At 43.9% G+C, this 13,751-nt stretch overlaps 1 protein-coding gene and 1 long non-coding RNA gene across 2 annotated transcripts in view; one reads left to right on the forward strand and one right to left on the reverse strand.

The window, feature by feature from the left end:
* The window catches only part of ZHX2 (zinc fingers and homeoboxes 2), a 54,960-nt gene extending 50,788 nt beyond the window's left edge, over nt 1–4,172 (reverse strand). Inside the window, exon 1 of the mRNA XM_007431015.4 lies at nt 3,981–4,172. The gene's annotated coding sequence lies outside the window, so the exon portion shown is untranslated. The remainder of the gene's footprint in view (nt 1–3,980) is intronic.
* LOC112540972 (uncharacterized) overlaps nt 2,626–13,751 on the forward strand; it is a 32,765-nt gene continuing 21,639 nt past the window's right edge. The window contains exon 1 of the long non-coding RNA XR_003085009.2: nt 2,626–2,906. This is a non-coding gene — a long non-coding RNA (uncharacterized LOC112540972). The remainder of the gene's footprint in view (nt 2,907–13,751) is intronic.

Raw genomic sequence — 13,751 nt, forward strand, 5'->3', positions numbered from 1 at the left:
GGTGCCCAGACCCCTTGACATCTGGTCTGGCCAACACAAAAGACAGGAGAATTATTATTTCAGTCAGACCCAACACAACTGTTTTTACATCCACAGTCCATTCCAATTTTATAGGGCTAGGACTGAATGGCTGTTTATGTCAATACACATTTTCAAAATCACTCCTGATATCTTTTTAATTTGCTGATGCAAATCCTGTATGATACTGTTCTTTAAACTGCTCATAGTTTATTTGGTTCTCTTAAAGACTGTTGTAGACTTGCTTTGAAACCACACTGAAGCTGATTTTAACCATACAAAAGTAGGTACAAAGATTCAAGTAAATAATTTTTAAAATTAGCACATATATCTATATTGTGTCACTGCTTCATCTTTTTAGCCGCAGGCAGTAATGTAGAGAAGGAACCGGGTAAAATATAGTACATATCACTTTTACTGTAATTATATAAGGATGCTTATATACTTATTTCTAATTACTTCCTTCGTTATGCGTTGTGAATAACAAAGCATCCTGAAATAATTACATCAAAGGTCTTTTGATAAAAAAAGGCTTGCAAAGCAACTAAACGTTTATTAAATTAAATTCCACAGTTCTAATGAAATTAGAATGGGAAAATGTTTGAAAAACGGTACAGTAATACGAGTACAGTAATACGAGTACAGCATTACAGTACAGTTATACGAGACGGTGTTGTATAGCTATTTATTTTCAACAAATAGAATATACAAGAGCTGACAGCGATTTCTAAGAGTGCTAAAGCCAGCCTTTCAGAATCTGGAGCCATCTGGGATTATGAAAAACAGTCCAGTATATCTGGAAAGGACGAAGCTGGAGATCATAACGCGTTGGGGATTATGAGAGATGAAAACTAATACTTCTCAAGGGCACCAAACTGGGGAAGGTTGGTTAATGCAAACCTGAATTACAGAATGTATAAATTAGAAGGGGCCTTGCGATCATCTAATCTAACCCTTGCTTAGTGTAGAAAACTGTGACATCCTGATGCCACCCTTTTGAAAAACCCCAGTGTGGGAAAATCTACCACTCTTCTTGATATGTAGATAGCTCCAACAGCTCTTACTCTCATAATCTGCAGCCTGAATTGCTTTTAATTGCAACCTATTGGTCCTTCTCCCGTTCTCCACTTCTACAAATAAATCCGCTTCTCTCCTGCCCAAGTACCCCTTCTCAATGCGTTGATTGCAATCATATCCACCTAGGCATCTGTTTTCTAAACCTGCACAGCCCTTTTAAGCATTCTTCATTAAGTATGATTTTCTGGCCCCCTTTCACCCTGACTCTTTTCCTCTGAACCCATTCAAACCCATGTTTCTTTGGCCCAGAGCTGGACGCAATACTCCAAGGGTGGTCGAATCAGCAGAGTCATAGTGACACTATTACCTCTCACTAGGTAGGTGCAACACTTCTGCCAACGTTGGCCAAGAGTTCACTGTCCTTTCTACTGCTGCATCACATAGCTTGCTCATGTTCAGCTGGTACCCCTAGATCAGTGTTGTCCAAACTTGGCCACTTTAAGATGAGTGGACTTCAACTCCCAGAATTCCCCAGCCAGCATGGCTGGCTAGGGAATTCTGGGAGTTGAAGTCCACTCATCTTAAAGTGGCCAAGTTTGGACAACACTGCTCTAGGTTGTTTATGAAGAGGTTGGATAACACTATGCCAGGGATGGAGCCCTGGGGGGCCACATGAGATATTTCTCTCCAGGACGATGCGGAGCCCATTCAGTGAAATATAGATTACTGTGATGCACTGTAAAAAATAAGTGGTTGGGCCACATCTCCCACATATGTATTACCTAAGACTAGACCCACAAATTGCATCAAGCCATTGTTTGCTTACTCATGGTTATTGACTAAACCAAGATTGGTTGCTTGCACATGCTAAATGATAAACCATGGCTTCCAAACCTCATTAGCTGGATTTACAGTATATAACATGCAACATGTTGCATAAACCCATCAGAACCTAGGAGCTGGAAAGTCCATGACTTTCTATTCTATTATCATCATTGCTGTCACGAACAGTTTGCAGACATGCAAGCTTCAGCTGAACCGAAATTGTATTATAACTTGATGCCACCGTTTCCCTCTATGCGTGAATGTGCATGGATGTGTACAAACTTGCTTTAGTATCCTAATGAGCTGGACACTAAACTGTCTTGCCTCAAGCTAGAGCTCTGCAGGTAATCCTAGCACATCTGGAAGGTGTGTTTTGTGTGGGAGAAGAATATGACCCAAAAATATGTTAGCCATTTAAGATACCACAATATTATGCTGTAACTGACTTGCACACTCAGCTTCAGAAACTGCTCAACTCCAGCCTTGCACATGGATTCCATACTAGCCACATACAAAGAGCAGGTCACCCAAGCCCTTGGGAATCCTACGGAAAAAAAAGGGCTTGGTGTCTTTAAAAAAAGATAACCACCCACCCAGTTGCACGGCTTTCCCACACCAAGCAAACAAAAGGAGATCAGGAAGTGGTGGAGGGCACAAAACCTCACATGGCTTTGAAGTCAAAACGATCAGGTGGAAGATCTCAGCAAATAGCAATTTCACTTCCTTGAAAATAGGTCTCTCCCCACTCCGCTCCGACATGGGGGGAACTCTTTGCTATTTACTCTCTCTCCATAGGGTAGGACAAGAAGGAACAAATAAATAGAGGATCCGCGGGGACAGAAAACGTATTAAGGGGGGAAATTAAAACAGAAACGTCTTAACCTGGAAGTCTTTCCAAAGGGGATGGCATGACCCGAACACGTTCAATAACATTTTTTTTTCCTGGTTATGGAGACCTTTGGAACAGGAACAAAACAGAAAGGAAACCAACCACCGTTAGGAATAACTTTGTTTTTGCTTTGAGCAGGGCGTTTGGAACGCACCAGGTATTTGGCAACAGAATTTGAACGGAGACGCATTAGCGGGGAGGGGAGAAGGGAGGGTGAGCTGCGAGATAAAAGGGGGTGTGTGTGTGGAAAAGCGGGGAATGGGCGAAGTTTTGTCGCTTGGTTTGTTTTAAATATCGCTGACCTAAGAACAGCTCTACCGAGCAGGGCTAAACGGTAAAATGCAACGTCTCCTGGCCATTTCTAGCGCGCCCTGCAGCCGGGGGCGGTGGGGGGGAGAGAAGCGCTTGCAAGCCAGCACGTCACGATGCCGGCGCGCTACCTTAGAGATAAATCGCCCGGGGTGGGGGATGAAACCGAAGTGCAAATCTGCGCCCCCTTATCGCCTAGAAAGTGCCCCCTCCGGACCCTCTCCTTTCTGCTGGGTTTCCATATTCCCCTTGAGAGCGCAAACGGCGCTGCTTTTAATCCACGGCCCGGTCGCAGTTTTGTTGGGGGTGGGGGGCGGAAGGAGAGGTGCCTTTTTCTCCCCAAGCCTGGGTTTTCAAGATCGTCTTTCTCGGCTCTACGTAACGCCCTCTCCAAAGCGGACGCCATATTTTGTGTTGCTGATGTCGACATAGAGAAACGTAGACATTTTTTTTTTTAAAAAAAGAGACCTTGGCGTTCTCTCTCTCTTGCAGCCCCTTCCCCCTCAAAAACTTGCGATCGATACGGTTTGTAGAAGACGAGAAAGAGAAAGCATTCGCCCCCCCATGCACGCATTTTCTTTTGCCCCAATTCGAATTCTATTCTCTTGCTTTCGGTCTTGGTTTCCTTATACGCCCCTCCTCTTTCCAACTGAAGTCTTAACAAAAACGGGAGGTTTTTCTTGACGGGGAGGGGGGAAAAGTTAGGTTGAAGTGGGTTGCTCGGTGGACTAGCTCAGGACGAGGAGCCGGAGCACCGAAGTCCGTGTGGCAAAAGACTATCCAGTCTGGCTTTGCAAGGCATCCGCGCTTCCGATTAAGGGTGCTGGTGCTGCTGCGCTTATTATTTTATTTATTTATTTATTGTGTGTGTTTTTAAAGAAGGGCGGGCGAGAGGAGGGAGGGAGGGCGAAGTTTCCCTTACCTGCGATCAAAGCTTTGGAACGCTGAGACGCAGAACTTTCCCCCGAATGGAACTCTCGGTGCGCGTTCTAGAACGCCGAGGAGACGGTCCGGGACTTTTACTCAAACAAATCACCCCCCTCTAAGAAAAAGACATACAGTAGGATTTAAAAAAAAAAAATTAAAAAAAAAATCTCTCCGATCGGTGGTGGTGATCTACACCAAAACCCACATGATCTCTTACGTCAGCTTGCGTATTTGCATACGATACAATCCACAGCTCCTCTATCAGGGTCCCTGGATTTGCTGGAAAGTTTTTGACGCGAAAATTCGACCGCGAACTCTTCGCCGGGGGGGGGGGGGTCAGCGAGTCCCTTAAAGTAGCGTCATCTTCTCCCCACTGATTAGATACTCTTCCTTCTTTTAATCCGTTTTTTGTTATCTCTTAATGGGAATATTTGTGTCATTACTGTACTCTTAACTTTAATCGAACGTAATAAGCAGTATTAAGTTTGCCACAGAGATAAAATTGCCGTTGGATACGGATAAATCTTCACCTAGACATGCTATGTATCTCGGGTACCGTCTCTTGCATTCCTGGATATCTAGTTAAGTCCTCTACTTGGGAGTAATTCTTGCTAAGTAAAGTTTGTCCCCGGACACGCCCCCCTCCTTTCCTTAAGAGTAGAACACCGTGGGTTTTAGGCTGGATGGAGCTTTACTTCTTTCACCTCCCACTTAATCCAGGAGGGTTTACTCTCAAGTAAGTTAGCAGGGACCGTTGAATCCTGAAGTCCGATGCTGGCCACATTTACCCGAAAGAGCCAGCAGAAAGAGTGTTGGTGTAAAAAGGAGGAATGCAATGTTTTGTTAACTATCGCTCGCGTATGGAGGCAGTGCACCGATGCATTTCCCCCGGAATCCCCTGCCCCTCTTGTGTAACGCTTCAGTACGGGAAAAGGCTGAGTCTTTGGATCCTGACCATTTTTAAAAATCTCTGCCCTCATTTCCAAATGCAACGGGGGGGGGGGGTTGCGCGCGCACCTGCGGGCACAGACGCTCCGGAACGCTCAATCGGAGGTTGAATCTTTGCTTAAAAAAAAAGTTTCACGGCCGAAACTTGCCAGGGGGTGAAGAATGCCTGGAGTTGGCCTCGCAAATCAGCCCCCGAGTCCGGAAGGCGGAGTCGTGCAACTGCAGCTTCCGATTAGCTTCATGGAGATCAATCGTACAGTATAATTCAGCGTGTGCCGGTTTTGAGAAATCCCCTTTCTCTGCGTCTTTCATGGTCTTGATTTTACAGCCCGCTATATCTTGTCTTCCCTGCCACCGGCCCTGATATCTGTCGCTCCTGTTAAATATTGGGACGTGGGCGAGAGGGGGGTCTTAAAAATGTGGCATCCTCTCCTGTTTAGATGCGAGTGGGCCCCTCTGATTCTCTCCATCACTACCAGTGACAGCTTTGTGATGCCAGGAAAGCAACTCCATTTATTTTCCAGTTCATAATTGGGATCCACGCAGACTCCTTTCAAGTAAGTCTCTAGGGTTTGTTGGGAGTCGGGCAGCATATAAATGTAATACATTATTATTAGGGATGTTGTGAATTGATTTAAAGTAGCAACCAAGGAAAGTAGGGGACTGAGCGAAGTGCCTTTTCTGCCTGTTCCAAGCGGCTGGAGTGGGTCAGGATCACACTGACCCATGGCCTAACCATGTCTTATGAATAAAGCACCGCTGGCTGAGTTCTCTCTACTCATGATTATGAAAGATAATTTATGAACCATAATGCCCCATGTTCTCACCACACCTTAAACCAAACCACTTACAGTACTGCTTGGCTGGGTTTGTTTGAATTGAGGCTGCCCGAAAATGCAAACTTGGGGCAGGTTCTGTGGTGTGTGTGTGTGTGTGTGTGTGTGAAACCGGGTACCCTGTCTCCTTTCAGGCAGAAGACCTGTGCTGGACCCACTTAAGCAAACCCCAGAGCATCCTTTAAAAGTTTGAATTGACAGGACTTATGTATGGATGGGCCAATTGGAGATCCAGATTTAGAAGCTCGGAATACGCGCTCTGCTTCCCTTTCCTCGCTTCGGTGTAATGCTGGAGGTCATGTGGGGAGGGGGGAGCAGGCGTCCAACCTCTGAGTGCAGCGCTCTCAGCTTTCCTGCGCGCAAAAGCGGGCATATGACTGAGATGTTAGATAAACTGAGGGAGCCTGGGCATACTCTCTCTCCAAAAAGAAGCATGGGCAGACTTTCTCCAGCGCTGCTCCTTTTGAGATGGGTTTTGCCCTTTCCTCCGCCTCTTTGTGACTTTTCGGGGGGGGGGAGGTCACGCCTCCTGCGTAGGGCGCGGAAGTGAACACACGTTCTCGCTCTAACTGTTGTACAGGTATATGGGTGGATAGGTCTAATTTGCTTTGTCATAAGTCAAATCAATGAATCCACTTTGTGAGGGATCCAGCAGTTGATGGTTCATGATTGTGAGACCGATGACTTCTCTCCGGCTTTGAACACCCTCCCTGTCCCCATTCCCCCTCTCCCTGTAGCATCTAACCAACTTTGGAAAAAAACTAAGTAGGGTCAGATCTGGTTAAGACTTGGATGGGAAATTATCTGGGAATCTCACATCTGTAGCAGGGTTATAACCCCCTGATTTATAGGCTAGATTAGGGGGTTAAAAAATGGGAAGAAAGCAACAGCAAACCACACTTTCCACTTTTAGGATAAGCGAGGTTATGCAAAGTGTAGGAAAGGCATAAGAAATAGTAAGCCAGAAAATTAGAGGCAAGAGATAAGGAAATGGAGCTAAAACTAGTTTCCAGTCACCCCGTTACACCTCTCCACACTTTTCTACCCTTGCCAGCCACCCTTCCATCACATGCACACCCCAGCTGATGCATTGCCTTTCCTTCTTTAAACTTCTCCGCTCTGTCAAAGCATGACTTTCAGTTTTCCTCTCCATACATTTACTCGGTCCTCACGTTTTTGTTGTGTGATTTGATGCTCATTCATGCCCTCTCCATGACCAAACCACCTTAATGAACTTCTTGTATTGGTCCCTTACTTTTGTATTCAGCCCATGTTCATTCAGAATCCATTTGTTCTTCCTCCTATCTCATTTTTGTCCCACACAGTTCTTAAACAACCCCTTCCACTCCAGCTTTTATGTTTCTCCCAATACACCCAGCTCTCGCTTCCATATAACAAAAGGGACATAACCAGCCATTTTCACTTTCTTTCATATTCATGTTCTTTTTTGACTACCTACTGTCTTTCTGCATGATTTGCACATCTTAAAATGCCTTCATCCAGGATTCCTCAACCTTGGCAACTTTAAGATGGGTGGGGAATTCTGGGAGTTGAAGTCCACCTGTCTTAAAGTTGCCAAGGTTGAGGAACCCTGCCTTCATCCATTTTCCTATCTTTATTAAACATTCTACCAAAGTTTATTTACTCTAGTTTTTGCCACACATATATAACTTGCTACTACAGGTAGTCCCTGGGTCAAGAACGTTGGGTTTATGAATTACCCATAGTTAAGAATGGAGCCTGTTGTAGCAAAATTCAAGTTAAATAGTGAATTGAATTAAATGCACAATGGTTTGAGTTAATTACACAATACTACTTATACAGTATTATACAATAATACTATTCCAGCTTACATGCAAATTCGACTGAAGGATAGACCTTGGGAATGGAACTCATTCTTAAACTGGGGACTACCTGTATTCACTCAAATTTCCCTGACAAACTCAATTACCTTTGTTTTTTGATACTTTAATTTTCAGTACATATTACTTGTTGCATCATACAATCTTTCTAACACTTTCTGCAAATCATCTGGTTCTCAGCCAACAACCCTGTACTGCCTGCATACACAACTACGTCCCCAACCTCTAACATCCTCTTAACATCTAATGCCTAATACCTTTAACATCTCCTCAAGCATTCCTTACATGTTTATTCATAAATACATTAAACAACTAAGTGAACGTCACATACCTCTTGCTTTATTCCCTCCTCAGTGAAGATCCATTCACTAAGCATTCCATCTATTCTCACACCTTACTTCTATCACACAGTGCTTATAACAAATACAGCAACCAACCTTCAGCTTCGACTTTTAACTTTCCATCCTTCATGTCTATTCACTTCATCATATAGTTCCTTTAGTTCAACCAACTCACAATGAAGTTTCTTTCTCACATTCATATATTTCTCAAAAAAACCCAAAAAATCAAACCAAAGCAAAAACTCTGTACATCTGCCCAGCATAAAAGCCACCCTGTATTTCCCAGTTGTTTTTCACTGTCAACTCTTGAACCTTTTTCCATCAGAACCATGCCAAACACCTTCCCAGGGACACTTAACAAACTAATCCCCTTCCCAAACTAATCCCTGTAGTTTTGCATTCATTCTTGATATCTTTCCCTTTCATTAAGGGAACAGTAATGACCATTGTCAAGCAAATGCAGTTTCCATACATATGTTGTAGAAGTTGGGCAGCCACTGCATAAACAAACTTTTTAACATTTCTCCAGGTATACCATCTTCGTCTGCAGACTTACTCTTTTTTTTAAACATCCTCACAGCATTTATGACTCCCCTCCCCCTTTTTTGGACACTCATATTTACAGCCTTTGTTTCAATTCCTCTCTTGGACCTGTCCCTATCGTTTCCTTCCAAATCTCTAACATAATCCTTCCAGCATTCCCTCACTTCATTTCATCCCCTTTATTTTTAATTCTACTTTTTCTGTTGCAGGCTTCTTGTTGAGCTCTCTTCATCAACTTCCCCATTTTTTTTTTTTTTTTAAATTTCCATCAGAATCACTCTGTATTTTCTTGACCTTGTTCAGTCTTAACCATTCCTTGCTCTCTTTGACAATGTTCTTTGCAAAAATCTTTTTCTCTCCTCAGCAGGGCTTTTCAGACTGTGGATTGGATCTCCCGAGGAGACGTGAACAACTTGCGGGGGGGGGGGTGTTGCCAGAAATTCTTTTTTAAAACCAAATCAGGCTTGTTCGGGCAAAATGGGGGTGTTGTTGTAACTCTGGCCTTTGATGCTGAGATGGCCTCCTTAAACCGACAGTGGGCAACTGCTGTCCGCAAAGCTTCAGAACCCCTATGACATATTAATTAAAATGTAAATATTCAACGTGGTACCTTTATTTTTGCCCCGTCCCTAACACCAATGAAATCATTAGTTTTATTCAAGGGGAGCTATCACCCCAATTCATTTGTCATTTCCCATTCTTAGGTATTGCAAAGGTCGAGAACTACTGCAGGGTGTCATGCAGGTCTATGGCCATAATAAAGATTTGATTGATTGACTGCTGTATGCACATTATGCAAGACCTTTCTCTCCTCCTCATTTTTTTGCAGCAGTCATTGTCTTTATTCGTTTTCCTCTCCCGAGCCTCTTTCGCTTAATTCCAGCACACATTCTTGTTCATAATTTTCATTAGCATAACCTGCAGGCTCTTCCTCCTCACTCTGCTCCAGAGCATCTTCCACAGCCTCTGTCTACATCCTGTTCATTCTGTAGAGCAGAGTTCCTCAACCTTGGCAATTTTAAGATAGGTGGACTTCAACTCCCAGAATTCCCCAGCTGGGGAATTCTGGGAGTTGAAGTCCACCCGTCTTAAAGTTGCCAAGGTTGAGGAACCCTGCTGTAGAGAGAGTAATTTATCTTTAATTAATTAATTAATTAATTAATTAATTAATTAATACAGGACTTGTATGTTCTTTTCCCGCCCTTCTTTCCTTTAATTCCATATCCATTTCCCCTCCAAATCCACCCTTGACACATTCAGAAATTCTGTAACATTATGTTTTTCTAATTCTCTCAATCTTTTATCATAAACTTACAATTTTTTAATTGCAAGCCGCCCAGAGTCACCCTCTGGGGGAGACGAGCGGCTTATAAATTCAATAATAAATAAATAAATAAAATAAACAATCAAAGCAGTCATACTTCTAAATTTACATTTATCCCTTTCCCAGATGCATGTACATGTGAACAGACGTGCTGAAACAGGGTTCTAAGCAGATATCCACCACGGAGTCATCATTTTCAATCATTTTTTCTATACTCTGCCTTCTTGTTCCCAGCCACCTAGCAAAATATTCTTCATGCCACCTAGCAAAATATTTTTTTTTCTCCTGGATTGCTTTCATTCACAAAGTTGCAGTTTTTCCCAAAATCCATCCCTGTTTTTTCCACGATCAGCAATCGCTTTAGTAAAACATACAACTATTGTTAATTTACTGATTCCTATTTTCCTACAAAACCATAAAACCACAGTTCATGCTTTCCGACATACAGGTAGTCCTTGATTTACAATCACAAATGGGACCAGAATTTCCATCACCAAGCAATGCGGTTGTAAAGTGAGACGTCACATTCCCCTTGCTGTCATTAACTGAATTTCGCTGGTCGTTGGCCGAGGACCCACCTAATCCAAGCCATTCCGGGCTTGGTCCCTCCCAGCCCCAAGCCTCCGTAAGGTAAGGGACTGCCTCCAACTTGCCCCACCCGCCTAACTCCCCCACATCTCTGCCCTTTTGGCCGCTCTCACACCCCAGCCCAGCTGGCCAAGCCACCTTAGGAAGGATTCGTTTGCTCAGCTGCCTTCTTTCCCAGTTCCCCACCCCAACATTTCGCCTTTTGCACCCAGCCCCCACGGCCGAAGCAGAAGCGCCTCCCTGCCTTTGCTGCCTCCTTTTCGGGCCCAGATTCTCCAGTGAACTTTTCCTACACATGGCTCCCTGAGCCGTTGGAAAGGGGCACGCTTTTGCCGGCTTTGCGCAAAGGGGTGGTCGTCGTCGTCGTCATCATCATCATCATCATCATCATCATCTTATTGCCCCTTTGCGCAAAGCTGGCAAAAGTAAGCTCCTTTGGAGGAGGTTTCTCCAGCGAACGATTCCTACACGTGGCTCCCTGAACAAACTCCCGGCCCTTTTGCACTGGGCGAAACCACTTTGGAGAAAACCACTGGGAGAAACCGCTGGCGAAGGGGCTTGCTTTCGTTGCCTTCACGTAAAGGGGCTTCTTGGTGCGAAGGGCCAGGCAGGGCATGCCTCATTGGCAACAGGAGTAAGAAGATGGCAAGGTGAGCTGGGGCAGCAGAGCTCAGGGCAGCAGGGGTCTTGGAGTGCAGGGTGGCAAGGGCGACTGCGGCTGGGACTGGGCTGGGGCAGCTGTGGCTTCCTGGGGCATTGCAAGCTGTGCAGTTCTGGGGCTGCTTGTTGCCCTGCAAGGCAGGGTGCAGGGCGGCCAAAAGGGCAGAGATGGGGGGGGGAGATATGTGGGTGGGGGGAGTTGAAGCACCCCTGTGGTCATAAGTGCGGGTGGGCTGCCAAGTGCCCGAATTTTGATCATGTGACTGCAGAGGTGCTGCAATGGCCATAACTTCAGGTACTGGTCGTATGTCACTTTTTTCAGCACTGTCATAATTTTGAATGGTCACTGAACGAATGATCGTAAGTTGAGGACTACCTGTACGCTTGAGCTCTTTATGCCTTAATATAGTTTTTGGGCTGGGTTTACTGTGCTTTATCTGCCTAGCTATTACCATTTCTAAACTGTGGTTTAAAGGTTTGCCATGTTGTGCAAACCAACCAGTAGTTCAGTAAACCATGGCTCAGCCAGCTTAGTTCAATATTAGGTATGAACCAGATTCAGAATTGCAGCCAGGGAGGTATTTATCCATCCCAAGTTTAACTGAATAGCCAGCAGGATCTCTAATAATAAATTGGGAAAAAATAATGGCTTGAGTGACAGAGTGGTTATCATAATGTGCCACATAAAACTTGGCACATTTTAAAAGAGTATAAATAATCTGTAACTGGTGACAGTACCTAGACCTTGGCTGACCTCGGAGAAGATAAGGAGGGTCAAATGACAGAGCTGGGTCTTAGTCGGATGGGAGATTCTCAGGAAATTGTCAGGCTAACTTCTGGGAAGTTGGGAAGAGTCACTGGGAAAAAGGCAGCCACAATGCATTTCTATCTGTTGCCAAGAAAGCAACGTGTTCTTGCTCACACAGTCACTAGGAGTCAAGCTGGAAGCAATGGCATCTTTATCCGTAGTACAAATAAATATTAATGTTAGTCGTTTGACACAGATCCGAATAAATGTTACCTCTGAGTATATGCAGTTAGGCTTCCGTGGCAAAATGCCTACATCTTTCATCGGTGATGAATGAACTCAGCAACTATGATTCTTACCTCTAAATCTCAGTTCCCCAATAATGCTTTAATTGTTTTTCAGCTGTGCCGCGAGCAAGCCTTTTACAGTTTCAAATGGCTACCATAGTTTGATGCCCTTCTGGCTTTTAACATATAACAGTTCTGTTCAGCGGAGGCTGTTTCACGCTTGCTTATCTTCACCGAGCTTTAAAATTATCCTATTTTCTGTTTTGCATTTGATTTTATAATATCAGGCTACGTGCTGCGAGAAACACAGCAACGGTTTAAACGGGTAAAGGTAATTAAAGGGTGCCTCTTGGAATAATTAATAGTTTAGTTGCACTATACTTGTAAATCATAAAAGGTTTGGAATTCAGACAGAATTTTTTAAATAGCTTTTTTTCAAGCTACTCAAATTGGTTTGTGAACTCTATTTAGGGTTATTCTGCTGTCCCATTTTCTGTCATTCCCGAACAACATGTTTTTCAGATTTTTTTTCTAGACTGAATTAAGAACGTTCCAGTCCTAGTTAAGGAAATAAAGTCCAGATGCAGTCAGTTCATGCTTTGTAATGATAAAGAAGTGGAATTGTTCCCCTATATTGTTTAATTCAGTGTTTCTCAACCTTGGCAACTTTAAGATGCGTGGACTTCGACTCCCAGAATTGAATTCTGGGAGTCGAAGTCCACGCATCTTAAAGTTGCCAAGGTTGAGAAACACTGGTTTAATTGATGCTATGATGGAACAGCTGTTAGGATCACTTCTTAATCATTAGATGATATCACCAAAATAATGCAAAGAAGCCCTTGAGTTAAGTTCTACCCCTGGTGACCTCAGCAGGTGATATTATGGTGGTGTCAGCCCCTCAAGGTAGTCCAGACCAGAAGCACAACAATGAATACTACCTCTATCTTTATTGTAAGATTATATTAACAGAATCTTGCAAGTCTAAACGCATTTCTTCCCTCCTTTCCTTTTATTCTCTGGAAAGCTAGGTAGGGTCCCTTCTGAAACATTTCCCACTCCCTCCCTCCTCCTTCTGTGGGCTGACGTCTCTTTTACACGCAGGTTGCCTAGTCTGCAGCTCTTCCTCCTGTCTCCCAAGGTGATTCCCACATAGTGTTGCAGATAAGTTCCACATAGACATCACGGTGCAAGCTTCTCCTTTACATGCCTTTATTATGATGCTCTTGGGGAGAAGGGCTTGCATAGTGATGCTGTTGATTATGTTCAGATATCACAAAAGCACATCTTGTTCCTTGCTTCCTGGCAGAAAACGGGCCCGCCAATCACTGGCTTGTTTTCTGCTGGTAATTGTCTGGGTTTTGCGAGTAAGGAATAATTAAACACTTATTCTTTTTTTTTTTTTTTGCTTCCCTCTGCTTGGATTAAAAAAAAATAAAAATGGGGGGAATCAAGTCGTGTTAGGTAGCAACAGGAAAGGTCTGGTTTGTCACTGCCTTCTTCCTGGATCTTTGCCAATTTCCCAGTCTCAAGCACTAAGACTAATTCTTTAAAATAACCTAAGGGGAAATCAGATCCATTTGCGTTTACTCAGCAGCAATGAGGATCAGAATAATAATTTTGTGCTTGGAG

This window comes from Python bivittatus, unplaced genomic scaffold (genome assembly GCF_059951505.1).
Source record: "Python bivittatus isolate LINGU-HERP-01145 unplaced genomic scaffold, Pbiv_v1 ctg000590_np1212, whole genome shotgun sequence".
Lineage (NCBI taxonomy): Eukaryota > Metazoa > Chordata > Lepidosauria > Squamata > Pythonidae > Python > Python bivittatus.